The sequence below is a fragment of the Aquarana catesbeiana genome, linkage group LG02 (assembly GCF_042186555.1).
Source record: "Aquarana catesbeiana isolate 2022-GZ linkage group LG02, ASM4218655v1, whole genome shotgun sequence".
In the NCBI taxonomy this organism is placed as follows: domain Eukaryota; kingdom Metazoa; phylum Chordata; class Amphibia; order Anura; family Ranidae; genus Aquarana; species Aquarana catesbeiana.
In genome coordinates this window covers 686,244,910-686,258,678 of record NC_133325.1, presented here as the reverse complement: position 1 = coordinate 686,258,678, position 13,769 = coordinate 686,244,910, and the positions used below count along the sequence as shown (strand labels likewise).

The 13,769-nt window shown below is 36.7% G+C and overlaps 1 protein-coding gene across 3 annotated transcripts in view; it reads right to left on the bottom strand.

Annotated features, from left to right (window-relative positions):
• The window catches only part of FOXN1 (forkhead box N1), a 134,077-nt gene extending 121,697 nt beyond the window's left edge, over positions 1 to 12,380 (bottom strand). Inside the window, exon 1 of one of the 3 annotated variants that reach the window (XM_073616763.1) lies at positions 12,012 to 12,380. The gene's annotated coding sequence lies outside the window, so the exon portion shown is untranslated. Of the gene's footprint in view, positions 1 to 8,106; positions 8,129 to 12,011 lie in introns of those variants that run through there. The other 2 variants (XM_073616764.1, XM_073616765.1) reach the window with 2 other exon arrangements.
• Positions 12,381 to 13,769: the final 1,389 nt, after the last annotated feature.

Sequence of the window (13,769 nt, the reverse complement as noted above, 5' to 3'; positions counted from 1 at the left end):
GCAGATCAATAACTTGCTGTTCTGAGATATTAAATTACAAATATCCAGATGCAAGGCAACCATCGAGTAGCTGATGAAATATTTCTTTAAATTGGAGATAAACTTAAAAAGTGCTGAAAGTGTATGTTGATATTAGGAATTTACTGTAGTGCTGATAGAAATTATAGTGCTATAAGGTGAAATTTGATAGTTACCTCCAGGAAATGTGCGTTTTATTTTGTACAAATAGATCAATCATTTATCTGTCAAGTTCCTTGCTTTTATGATCTAAGTAAAAACTGAAGCAAACAAAAGTGGATTCATTGGTTGTACAAACCAGGTTGTTTCCTTGGTTCATTTTGTAGTACAAATTAAAAAGGTAATTGAATGTTCAAAATATCCATATACACTTTCACCTAAGAATCCCATTGCGCCCATTAGCATGGCACAACAGGTATAGAGTTTCCACTGCCCAAGGCTGGAAAACCTGCAGAATTCACATATGTCGCATGTGTCAGGTCAACTCATAGGCTTTAAGTTTAATGTGTATGTATAGTTAAGCCAAATGTTTAAAATTTTGGATAGAGTAGAAAAAGATGAGACCTTTTGTCAATCTTTTTATTTATTTTTTGCCATATGTGTTCTCCCTCTCATTTGAACTGGTGATCATCGTCACTAAGACAGAAAATGATGGGAAATTCAAAAATGTACATTCGTCACCAACAAGAGTTGAGGGTAAATCTTACAATGGGGCACTCATTGCAGTGACTACTAAGAGGAAAATTCCTCTTACTTCCTGTTGCGTCCATAGGAATAGAAGTGAAGGGAAGTCTCCCCAAATGAACAAAGACAGCAAAACGATAAACTGACAGGGGTGTTAAGCTTTTACTTTAAAATCCAAAATAAAACAAAAATCTTTGACTATACATACCATACCTATTAAGATAGCAATAGTCATTATTGTCTATGCCCAGGCCCAGCACAGTTGCAACATACAGAATACTTCTTCTCGGCCACCAATGGGATTCAAACCTGCTCTAAAAGTCTAAGGGACCATTTGGATTCATGGATTTGGAATGAATGCATTTTTTGTAGCATTAGCAGATCAATTTCCATGTGTTATTGTGCAAGCCTTGTGTGTATTAGCAAACCTTGGTTACTGCCTGCTAACCTACTCCATTGCAAATTCTAAACTGAAATATGCAAAAATTGCATTGTGCATTCACACGTGTTTTGACACACGTTGACGTGTACTTTCACTGCATTTTTCAGTTTAGAATTTGAAACGGAGAAAGTTAGCAGGCAGTGACCAGAGCTTGCTAATACACATTGTCAGTGCATCATAGCATGTTATATACATTTGCTGAGTGGCAGTTGACTTATATGGACCTACTAATCCAACAAAACACAAAAAAAAAACAAAAAAAAAACCTGGTCTTATTTTTTTTTAAATACACTGCACTGCAGTGCTGAGACAGAAATAGACACTATTAATAGTGGACATACTTTTTGCATTTTAGTGTGCTGCAATGCATATGGTAAAATGCAATGAATAGACCCAAAATCTGATTGGTGGCTATAGGGAATTCACTAGTACTTTATGTCCTTAGCTGTTTCAGATTAACTGGCTGCATACTGCATGGTAAAAATTATGCATAGAGATTCTTCAAATGATTAAATACAGGTTAAACGTCTGATTTTATTAACTGAAAGTTTCATAAACTAAAGCCAGCCACAGACATTCAAGGACAGTTTGCATTATTCAGTCATCTCATTATGTGTTTGGCCAGTTTTTCCCCAAAACTGGAACACTCTAATCCCACTAGCAGTTCTATTAACAGCAATAACACATAGACAAGGGTTTGTTCCCCTAAGAATACTTGTTTGGACTTTTGGTATAATGAAATATATATATTATAGACTCTGCTCCTGGTCCGGATGGCTTTTCAGCCCCGTATTACAAACATTTCTCCCCGCAGCTTTCGCCATATCTAGCTCGCTTTTTTAATTAGCTTCGAGCCGGGGGACAACTAGATGAGACGCTTAATTCAGCCTTCATTACAGTACTACCAAAACCAGACAAGGACAATAGCTGTACAGCTAATTACCGGCCTATATCTTTGATCAATAATGATCTAAAAATCTTAACTAAAATCTTAGCTAATAGGATATCCTCCTTTATAAGCCTATATATTCATAGGGATCAGGTAGGCTTCATTCCTGGGAGACAGGGTCCAGATCAGATCAGGAGAGCTATAGACATAGTTTCATTACTAAAATATGGCTGGGACAAGGGACTCCCTCAGCAGGGATTCGTGCTGTCTCTGGATCTAATGAAAGCTTTTAACTCTGTCTCCTGGGCCTTCCTGTTCCTGATACTAAAGAAGTGGGGTTTTGGTCAAACCTTTATGAATATAATAGGAGCACTATACTCTACTCTGGTAGCACAAGTCAAAATGCAGGGTTATTATTCACATTCTTTCCCGATTCTAAAAATGGTACTAGACAAGGCTGCCCTTTGTCCCCATTGGTTTTTGCCATGGTCATCGAGACACTAGATATTCGGGATAATCCGGACATACATGGAGTGCGTTGTGGCCAACAAACCCACAAGTGTGCTCTCTTTGCCGATGATGTTTTGCTTTTCATCACCTCACCGCTTACATCTTTACCAAACTTATACAGGGTGCTCGATGACTTCGGCAAGGTATCTGGCCTTAGGGTTAATTACTCTAAATCTATGGCTCTAAACATTAATCTACCAACTTCCATGATGGCCCTGCTCAAAAACGACTTCCGATTCAGTTGGGGGGAGACAATGATCCCCTATCTGGGTATCAACCTTACTGCATCAATTGACAATCTCTATAATGCAAATTTCCCCCCACTTTTTCGTAAACTGGGAGAGGACTTATCACGATGGGACAAATTGGGGCTATCCTGGTTAGGTAAAATCAATTCAGTGAAAATGACTTTGCTACCACGTGTCCTTTATCTATTTAGGTACATACCAATACCTATTCCCAAGGATCAACTCAGGAAGTTTCAATCTAAAATTATTAAATTTACATGGGGTGCAAAGGGACATAGGATTTCCAAGAAGACTCTGTTCAGGAGCAGGGATCAAGGAGGAGTGGGTTTACCTAATCTTCTTTGGTATCATCAGGCAGCACAACTTTCCCAACTATCCACTGTATACTCTAGGGTTGCTCACCCAGATTGGGTACATATGGAACGACAGGCTATCCCTCAATTTACTTTAGATTACATTATCTGGTCTCCTCCTAGATCTAGACCTGCCATCATGGTCCCTACATTTTCCCACTCCCTGACAATGTGGGACTCTCTCAGAAACAATCCTCGAATAGTATCACATTGGCAACCATTGTCCCACATTTTCTGAAATCCTCTTCTTCCTCCTGGCATGGACATAAAAGCATTCTAATGGTGGCTAGATAAGGGGATGTATAGAATAGGACACTTTGCTAATCCTACGGGACCCCTCACTTTGACCCACTGTACTAACAAACTCGACATGCCCAACACAGAAAGATTTCGTTACAGACAGATATTTCACTTTCTGCAGTCTCTTAGGTCCCCCAATCACACCCCACTTTCGATCACGGAATATGAACAGTGGTGTGGTCAAGCTGTGGAGCAGAGGGGCGGGATCTCAGTGATTTACCGATCACTTGCTAGGTCTGAGACAAATCACTCTTCATGAGGGAATGGGAAAGTGATCTACAACACACATGGAGTGTTGAGGAATGGCATAGAGCTTCTACTGCAGCATCTAAGGGCATTTTGAATATAGCTTTAATTGAAGCGAATATGAAAGTCCTCATGCGGTGGTATATGCTCCCTCTCAAAATCTCCAAAATCTACCCAAGTGCTTCCCCTATGTGTTTTCGTAATTGTGGGCATATTGGGTCCATGCTACACATTTGGTGGGACTGCCCTAGGCTCCGGGGTTTATGAAATAGGATCTTTACTATCATTAGGAAAATAACGGGCTTCCCAATCCAAAAGTCTCCTCAGCTAGCTCTCCTGAACTTTCCCTGCCCAAAAACCCCTAAAGTAGTCCAACGACTTATTATGTTCATTTTCCTAGGGACCAAACTCACGATTGCACGGGCCTGGAAAAGACCAACTGTTTTCTTTCTCTTGGTTAAGAGAAAGATTTCATGGATCATAGCCCAGGAGAAGACGGTTAGTGTTCTCCTGGACACTACTTCTAAACACGATGCTGTCTGGGATCCATGGGTTAGATACATATCTTCACCGCCTTTGGCTTCTCCTTAACCTGGACCTCTGTGGCTGAGCGAGTACTGCACCATCTTAGGATGTATCATTCCTTTTTTCTCTATCCTTTTTACTCTATCCTCTCTTTTCTTTTCTCTCCCCTTTCCTATCTTATTCTTCTTCTATACTATGGATTATTGGCATACAGGTTTGACTACTTTGCTAACACTTGGAGTAGCTACTTCAGCCCATTCCTTTCTTACAGGTGATAGGCTTCTTCAGATGATTAACAAAGCTTATTTAATGCAGACTGGACCTATGGTTCGATTTTCTTCACTTATTGGACAGCCACATGCAAATTTCACCATAAGCTCTACTAGTTATCCTGACATTCTGGGTATAATACTCATGATAGACACTTCATATTTGAATTCACTCTTTTTTCTAAAGATCTTGCTTCACTTTTATTTCATCATATATCATAGGTTTAGAGGTGTGGCTTCTCCCGAGAAGGGGACCTCCCCTCCCAGCACAGCGAGTTCCCGCGAGGGGTGCTGGGGTAGTGGAGTGGCCCTTCTTATCGGAGTCTATCTTATGGAACTCATCTACTGTCAACAACATATGTTTCTCTGTCCTAAATGCAGTTTATGTTTTGTCTGCTACTATTTGGGTAAATGTTGGACTTTTGTTGTACCTGTAATCTTGATCATCTTTTTTTGTTGACTTCTCAATAAAAAACTATTGAAATCGATAGATATATCTATCTATCTATCTATCTATCTATCTATCTATCTATCTATCTATCTATCTATCTATCTATCTATCTATCTATCTATCTATCTATCTATCTATCTATATCTATCTATCTATATCTATCTATCTATATCTATATATATATCTATATATATATATATATATATATATATATATATATATATAGATATATATAGATATATATATCTATATATATATATATAGATATATATATCTATATATATATCTATATATATATATATATATATACCAATCAATGCTAGTCGGGGAAAAGGGGCTGTGCATATCCTGTGAACTTAGAGATCAGAGAGAATACAGATCTCCTAAAACTTTTACAGCTTTTACAACTCCACAAGGTATGGTAAATGTATCCTACCTGACCGTACTGTCGCCAACAGAGAGCTGATATAGTAGGAAATATTGTAGATAACCTGCTTGGCATCATATATCCTCTCTGTAAGATCTTACAGCATTCTCCCAATGTGTAGTGCAATGAGTAGAACTCTGAATAATAGTTATTGCTTTTCATCACTCTGTTGGGTTCAATTCTTGTCCCATTTCTGCCTCCCATTTAATAACGGTGGGGGTCCTTTCTTAATACATTGGGGGTTATTTACTAAAGGCAAATACACTTTGCACTACAAGTGCAAACTACAAGTGCAAAGTGCACTTGAAGTTGCACTGAAAGTGAACTTGGAAGTGCAGTCACTGTAGATCCAAGGGGGACACGCAAGGAAAATAAAAAACAGCATTTTAGTTTGCACATAATTAGATAATAAAATCAGCAGAGCTTCCCCTCATTCCAGATCTACCCCTCAGATTTACAGCGACTGCACGTCCAAGAGGCCTTTCAGTGTAATTTCAAGTGCACTTTGCACTTGTAGTGCAAAGTGGATTTGCCTTTCGTAAATAACCCCCATTGTGTCTCACCTTGGAAATAGTTATAAAACCAAGAGATAACTCCCTTTGTAGCAGAGAAATTAATGAACTGTTTAAATTCAATGAACTTGTAGCTGCTTTTGGACCGTTCTTTTAAGTTTTGTGCTAAGTAGTGTTTACTAGTGCTGTGCATTAAAGTGATTGTAAATGATTACCTTGTAAAACAGCCCATTCAATTTAAAATAGAAATTAAAGACAAAACATTTTTATATAGATATAAAAAAACATTATAAATACTTTTTTCCCTTTTTTTCTAAATGATCAAATTCCCTCTGTTCACAGCTGCATAAGAGCTGGGGGAGGAGAAGTAGAAACAGTACACTGAGCTTGCCAGCGGGGGCGTGTCAGGACAAGTGTGATTATTGGAGGAGAGTACACTGAGTTCTCAGCATAGCTAGGAAACTGGTGTGTTCTCTCTGCTTAGTGTGGTCAGTTTTTAATAGGAAAGCAGAGGGACTGGCAGGAACACAAGGGATTTCACACAAAGCAATACAAGGAGAACAGGATACTTTTTCATACAAGTGCATGGTACAGCAGGCACATATCAGGAATATGAAGTGTTGGGGTAGGAAACACTTTAATGCTCAGACTGTGGCTCCATCTCCTTCCCTGTTTTCACTAGCAAAAACATGTAGGTAAAAGGGCCACACAAATAAATTTAAACGTTTAAAATGTTTTGAACTGTTGAGTGAATAGTTTGCTATCAAAAGTAAGCACAGGCATTTAATGATGCAGGCATAAGGCCTCATATAAAATGGTCAGAGAGTTTAACCATGTAAAAGTGATATATAGGAGGGGATATGGCTGCAATCTATTGTGCAGATATTACAATAATAATGTTCACAGAACCATTCATTTCATTTATACCCTTGCCAGCCCGACTTGTAATCTGCAAACCTGCTAGAGGCAAGTAAAGGATTGCAAAATAGTGAATGTGAGCCACTAGAGCAGACATTTTATGAGCAAAAGTATTTAATAAATATAAATAAATTGACATGAGTGGGCCAGGCAACTAATTGCCAGTTTATGATATTTTAGTGGGGATAGCAGGGAATAAAGAGAGTTATTATAAAGTATATTCCAAAATAGTTTGAAAGACCACTTTATAAAAGTGTCTGATGTCAAATTTGTCCTAGACTGCCTGTGTTACTCCACGTCGAGCAAACTGTTTCATTATTCTCCCATACTCTAAAAGGGATCTGGTTTTTAAAGTAGAGCAACATAGTTTAAATGAATTCTTGCCCTAGGGAAGGAGCACACGGGTGATTTGTAGAAGCTTAACAACAATAATAAACTCTTTAGCAACTAGTTGCTATACAGATGCAGCATATTGTACCATATACTGTGAGCTACACAAGCAGCACACAGTGGTTAAAAGGAGCACAATGCTCCTTATATGTGAGATTATTGGCTACTACATTCTATTTGCGTGGGTCAAACCACAGGAAGACATTTGTTCCATATGTGTAGAAATACATTTCATCTTTTAGCGATTAATAACTATAAATCCCCAATTCATCAGTATAGTGATTGCTGGTAAAACTAACTTTCAGTATTTGATTATTATGCTGTAGTTGTGTGCACTAAACTAATATTATAAGTTTGTTTGTCAAAAAGGAAGAATTTTAAAAAATAAATTTCACTTTCTATACTTATTTTTGTAGAGTGTAGCATGGGTGCAGTCATACGAGTTAGCTTAAAATGCATATTGCAATCTGTGTTTATACTTCAAAAAACATGTCCACATTTATGCTTTTTTTATGATTATAGCTGACATCCTATTTTTTTGTTAAATATTAGCCATTTTCTCCATAGCATTTGTGAGATGGAGATTTACCAGTTGCAAAACAGTAACTTTTCACTCTGTAATGAGGTCAAAGTCATGCCCCAGGTGTTCCCTCCAGCATATTTGGATTGGAATCCTGATAACATATTTATGAATTTAATTAAACTTTTTAACTTACATACTGAATTATTTTAATGGGTATGTTGGCAATACCTGTCATTCCCCAACATATTGCAACTATATTTATATTTACATTTTTCACATTAATGTTAATGTTATTAATATTAGAATGTAGGAAATTAATAAAGCAGAAAATCAAATTTAGGTTAAACACCAGGCAAACAGCTACATACACAGATAAAATACACATATGATAGCAGTTTTACCTGCTAATGGATTTGTAATTTTGTCCAGCCAGTTTTGAGATTAACGCAGCTAGCTCCATCGCACAGCCCTTTCTAGCAGCTGGCAGGGTAGGGTATCTGATTTTTTCCTGCTGCAGTTCAGTAACATCTGCAGGTCTACTCCCTACCTGCACTCTGTGACTGGACAGTGAAAAAAGAAGTAGCACACTGGTGAACTCATCTCTTTATCGACACGCTTTGTCCTATCAGCATGTTCCTTGCATTGCAGCACAATTGTCTGGCTCCTAATGCTGCTTCTCCCTCCCCTATTCAGACCTCCTCTGTACAGATATGGCAAGAGGCGAATAGCAAGTCAAATTCAGGCACTTGCACTGCTTGCAATTCAAAAGTACATTTAAGGTTGTACCGTAATAATGAATATATAGCTGATTTTTTTGTGTATTTTATATCTGTCTTGAGTTCAGCTTTAAAGTAATCTATTTTTAAAGCACATTTTTGCATATTTTCCCCTTAAGGAAAGTTGACAGGGTTGTAGAACATAGACTCTGCATTGGTTTGCACCTGGGCACTGCAGACAAGTCAACATAGGCTTAGAGTGCATTTTATATCTTATTGATCTTATTAGTAGTGCACACAGTGACATAATAAGCAGTAAAGTTATTTGATCCAATAAGGAACTTCTACAAATCCTGATGAGGGAAGGGAATCCCCACTTATGACAGCCAACATGGCAAATGATTTAAAGTGCTGAATTAATTCAGAATAATCTGGTGAATGATGATGTATACATTTCTCCCAATATTCTTCCCATATATTCTACATTAGGATACATGACATACTTCGGCTTGAATCAGCAAATCGCCAATATGTCAGTTGTGTATGAGCCCTTAAATGTCTGTAGCATACGTGTGTATGAACGATAAGTTTTCCAGCTTGTCATCTGACATCTATTAGCTGATTTACTAAATAGCTAATTTTTGTATTGACACCAAACCTATGTTCACTTTAAACACAGAATCAGCTTAAGGGGAGTTTTAAAACAGAAATATCCAAGGAAACTGGTTTTCAAGGGAAGCATCATAAATTAAACCTTCAGGAAATTAGCCTTGAGGTGTAATCTGACATATTAGGCAAAACAGGGACAGTTATAAAATATAACGTATCCACATTTGTCAGTACAATTATGGTCTATACACAGGGGTTGATTTAATAAAACTGAATAGTGCAAAATCTGGTGTAGCTCTGCATAGAAACCAATTAGCTTCCAGTTTTTTTTGTCAAAGCTTAATTGAACGAGCTGAAGTTAGAAGCTGATTTTCTACCATGCACAGCTGCGCCAGATTTTGCACTCTCCAGTTTTAGTAAATCAACCCCACAGTGTTAAAAAGTTGCCAACACATTACATTCTCGGTATAATATGTGGAGTATTAAGTGATGGGAAACCATACATATAAATGTACTTATGGTGCAGCCCTCCACGATTTGTACTTCTGCACATTAGAATGAGTAAACTTTACTACACAACTGCTACTAGCTGGGTCTAGCTAAGTAGACTTGGCTAAAACAGATTTAGACTGTCCACATATCTGCAACTGGTATGGAACTACTGCCTTGCCATGCTGTCATATGACAGACACAATGCTCTGAAAACTGCAGTTCTAGTAAAGATACATCTCCACCTGTTGGCCAGTCTTATTCGTAGAAATTGACAAGAAAAGATACTGTCAAAAAGCTCAATGTTAATATTTCTAATAATATTTAAGTGTTTATGTGTAAAATTTCAGCATTTAAACAACTGTTGTCATCAGTCTCCTTTGGAAAATTACCCTTCACCTTATTTTCCAATGACAACTGTAAAATTTTAGATTTCCCATCACTTTCTGTTCCGGTAACAATGGTCGCCAGGACAAATAGTGAAGGTGAATATGCCCAGTGGGAGACAACAATAAAAACCTGGTGGTTTTAATATATTCATGCTGTATTCAATGCTAAAAAAGAGTTTTAGAAAGCTTTAGATATTTAAACATAGCCTGTTTTTGATGTTGTAGGAAACAGGAGCATGTGGAAAAAAAACCCTAAAGACATAAATTAAATGTATCAACTTTGTGCCAATAGTGTCTTGGTGGCATTTGAGCCTGAAGCTCAAAGAGCACTTAGTATGCTAAACATGATACCTCCATGCTTTGCTAATTTTAAGTGTTAACTGTAAAAATATAAACTTTAGTTTTATTGTAAGGCCCTTTTTATTTTTGCTATGAAAACAGTTAAGGTTATTAAAGATGTTAAGTGTCCATTCACACCAGAAACTGCATATAACTACGCGTTTTTGACTGCATGTTTTGAGAGTAAAGATGTTTCATCCAGGGGCAAAAAGGTAATTTGCTCATGGCCCTCCAAGACAGGAAGCTTAATGTTTTAACATGGCAGTAGTGTCAGGAAAACAGGTTTATCAATCCCCCAAAGCCCTAAGATGACAAGGAACTAAGGCTCTGTTACTAAAAGAGTTTTCGTTTTTTCCTGCTTAAATACTTACTAAGGCTATTTTTAATACAGACTAGGGTGCAAATTACACCTGTGAGAAATCAACTCCTACATTTTAAAAATAAAAAAAATACAATTTCAAATACAATGAACATTGCAATGGATGCTATAAATAATATTTTATAAGCATTAATTATTGAAATAACATTTTCATGGTACCATTCATATTGCCCTAATATACAGTAGATAACATCTCCAGATTTTGAAGGCATGTGATAGTGATCCTCTTTTTAAAGTGATTTCAACTACTAATTTCAATTTGGGCCTACAGATGTCATGAAATGAGGAGTGAGAGTATCTTCTATTCTGATTAACCACCTCACCAGACTTTTGTAAAACATCTCCAGTTTTTGTATGGGCCACATTGTTCAACTTGATTTCTAAATTTTAAGTGTCAGACAACAATACAACTACACCAGCCCGGAGCTTCACTTAAATGCACTGACAGAAATATGTGTTTCATCTGAAAAATGCTCTCAGCTGTCATTCTGACATTAAATGGCCTTCAATTATTTAAATTTCATATCATTCTAATATAATCTTCTCCTGCAGGATATACAAGGATAAATATTAGCCAAACAGTGTTGGTTAACGTTTATGTACGAATATTAATAATATTTGCTTTACATAGCTCTCATGAGGCAGAACATGCGGAGAAGTTTGAAGAGGATGCCCATGTCAACATATTGCATCTTCAGGCAAAGGCACCTTGGGCCTGGTTTATGAAATGATCTGCATTATCCAAAGCAGTAACTCAGATGACCCTCTCATATTTGAGTGCTAAAAAATTAAAACATTTCAATGCTGCTATCTGTGATAAATGTGGTTACCTTCATCTAGTGGGTACCAAAAGTATGATTATATGTGTAACCGGTTAGAGAACAGAAGCATGAATTATTAGATGTAATGCAATAAGTAATAACTCTGTAACAAATAGTTAGTAAAAAAAATACCATTCTTCATCTGAAATTGCAGCATTTGTTGCTTCTGTCAATGCAAAAATTGCTAAACCTATAAAAACGAATTATTCTAAGCACTATACAAATGCACTGCATGCCTTAATAAAGTTTTTAATATGTGTAGAACATTTTCTACCTATCTGATAGACTAAAGGACAAATATAACATGAAGCCTTGTTTTTTTTAAACATGTAAAATTAGTTTTTTTGTCACGGCTTTTTAGAAATCTGATATTTAATTTCAATATGAAAATGAATTATCTAAAAGTTTCAATTCTTTAACTACTCTAAATAATTGTAAATACTTAAATTATTTATAAATGTAAAGTAATTTTCATTCTTCAAAAAGTATAAAATAAATTAGAAAAACAATCTACAAACATGCAGAATAAATTGAATGAGTATGCATGAGTGAATAAACGAATACCTGAAAATGTAGTACAGTCCTCAGAAATTCGTATACACTTCAGCAAACTTGATGGTGAGTCTTGAAGAGAGTAAAAAGAAGAGTAACCCAGTATCACTCCTGTATTCCAGTTGGGAATGTCACTGTTGCTTTCCTGGGCATTAAATACATGGGCTGCGTTGAAGGACTTGTGCTCCTTGCTTACTTTGGCTTTCACGCATGAGTTCTAGAATGCTGGTGGAAGATGTAAGTTGTCTCCTCTTACCTTCCTAGTGAAGCACATCAGCGTGCTGCTGCTTCTGGTGTAGCCCAGGTATTAGATCAGACAACATGTCAGGAAAGGAGAGGATTCAGGTAGAAAAAAAAAAGAATGTTGAAATAGATCTGAGATTACATCAGTTGAAATAAGGCAGGCAGATGGCTGTGTGAGCCAATTATTATATCAGCTCTTGTTGGCCTCAGGCAAATATGCATGTAATAAGAAAAAAAGAACAAGTCAGTGACTAAGTTATGGGTTCTTCAGCTGCTCTGCAAGTGAAGAAGAAAGAAAGATTTACAACTCGGTGCACCTGAACACTTCTAGTGCAAAAAGACTACTAAGCCCAACAGGCAAATTGCTGTACTATTAATGATTATGCTGTAGATAGAAATATGGCATTCAAATGAAAAGTTAAAGCTTTGTAACATCACTCTATAAAAGGATATTTTTATTGTATTTAGAAAAATGCAACCGCGCATTTTAATGCCTAATTCTATATAACTTTTTGCTCAAAATAGAATGATACTTCAGGGTATTGTAATATTACTATAGCAAAGTATATTAAAGTTATTTAAAATCATTTTTTTTTTCATTTTTAACATAGAAGAGAATTGTTAAGACCCTTGCCAAATTTTTCTTGCCCTCTGTCAGGAATATTTCCCTTAATTTCATGTCTTGTAAATACAACACAGAGTAAAAAGTAACATTTTATCAGGGGAAGAAGTGTCCCTATTGATGGATTTTCCCTCTATTCTGAATGAAAAACTCAAAATGTTGGATTTCTTTTACTTTTCATCTCATTGACAGTGGTCATCAAGTCAAATAAGAGAATGCATCTCCCAGCAATAAAAACCTCACAGGGTTTCTAACCCCGTATAATGCTATCCAGAGCTAATAATAGTTTTCTTCAGATATGCTTTAATACTTTATTGACATGGGGGAAGGGGGTCAGTGAAAACCATGCCAATAAACGGGGCCATAGACTATTTCTTTTTCCTCTGCAAGTGGGGGGGAATTCAGCCTTGGGCACCCAGAGAAAAATAAATAGGTGGTGCTCAAATTAGGTGACATATTGAGGGTGTGGCAAAATTGGGAAGGGCTTAACCACCTTAGTAGCCTGTAATACCCCTTCATTGCCAGGCCATTTTTCAGTTTTCAGCACTGTGATAGTTTGACCGACAATTACTCCATCATGCAACGTTGTACCCAAATGAGTTGTATACCATTTTTTTGAGACTGTATAGTAAAAACAGCAAAGGAAAAAAAAGACAAAAAATATTTTCTTACTTTCTGCTAAAATGAAAATTCCAGAATAGTACGAATGACCCTTTTTTGGAAAGCACCTCAAGGTGATCTTATTTTTTGTCCAAAAATTTTTTGGAAAGGAAGAAACATGCCGGTACTGAGGGGGTTAAACATGGAGCCTGAGAATCGTGCACTAGATACATTAAAGGGGTTATAAAGGTTAGTTTTGTTTTTTTTAAATAACAAACATGTTATACTTACCTCCTCTGTCCAAG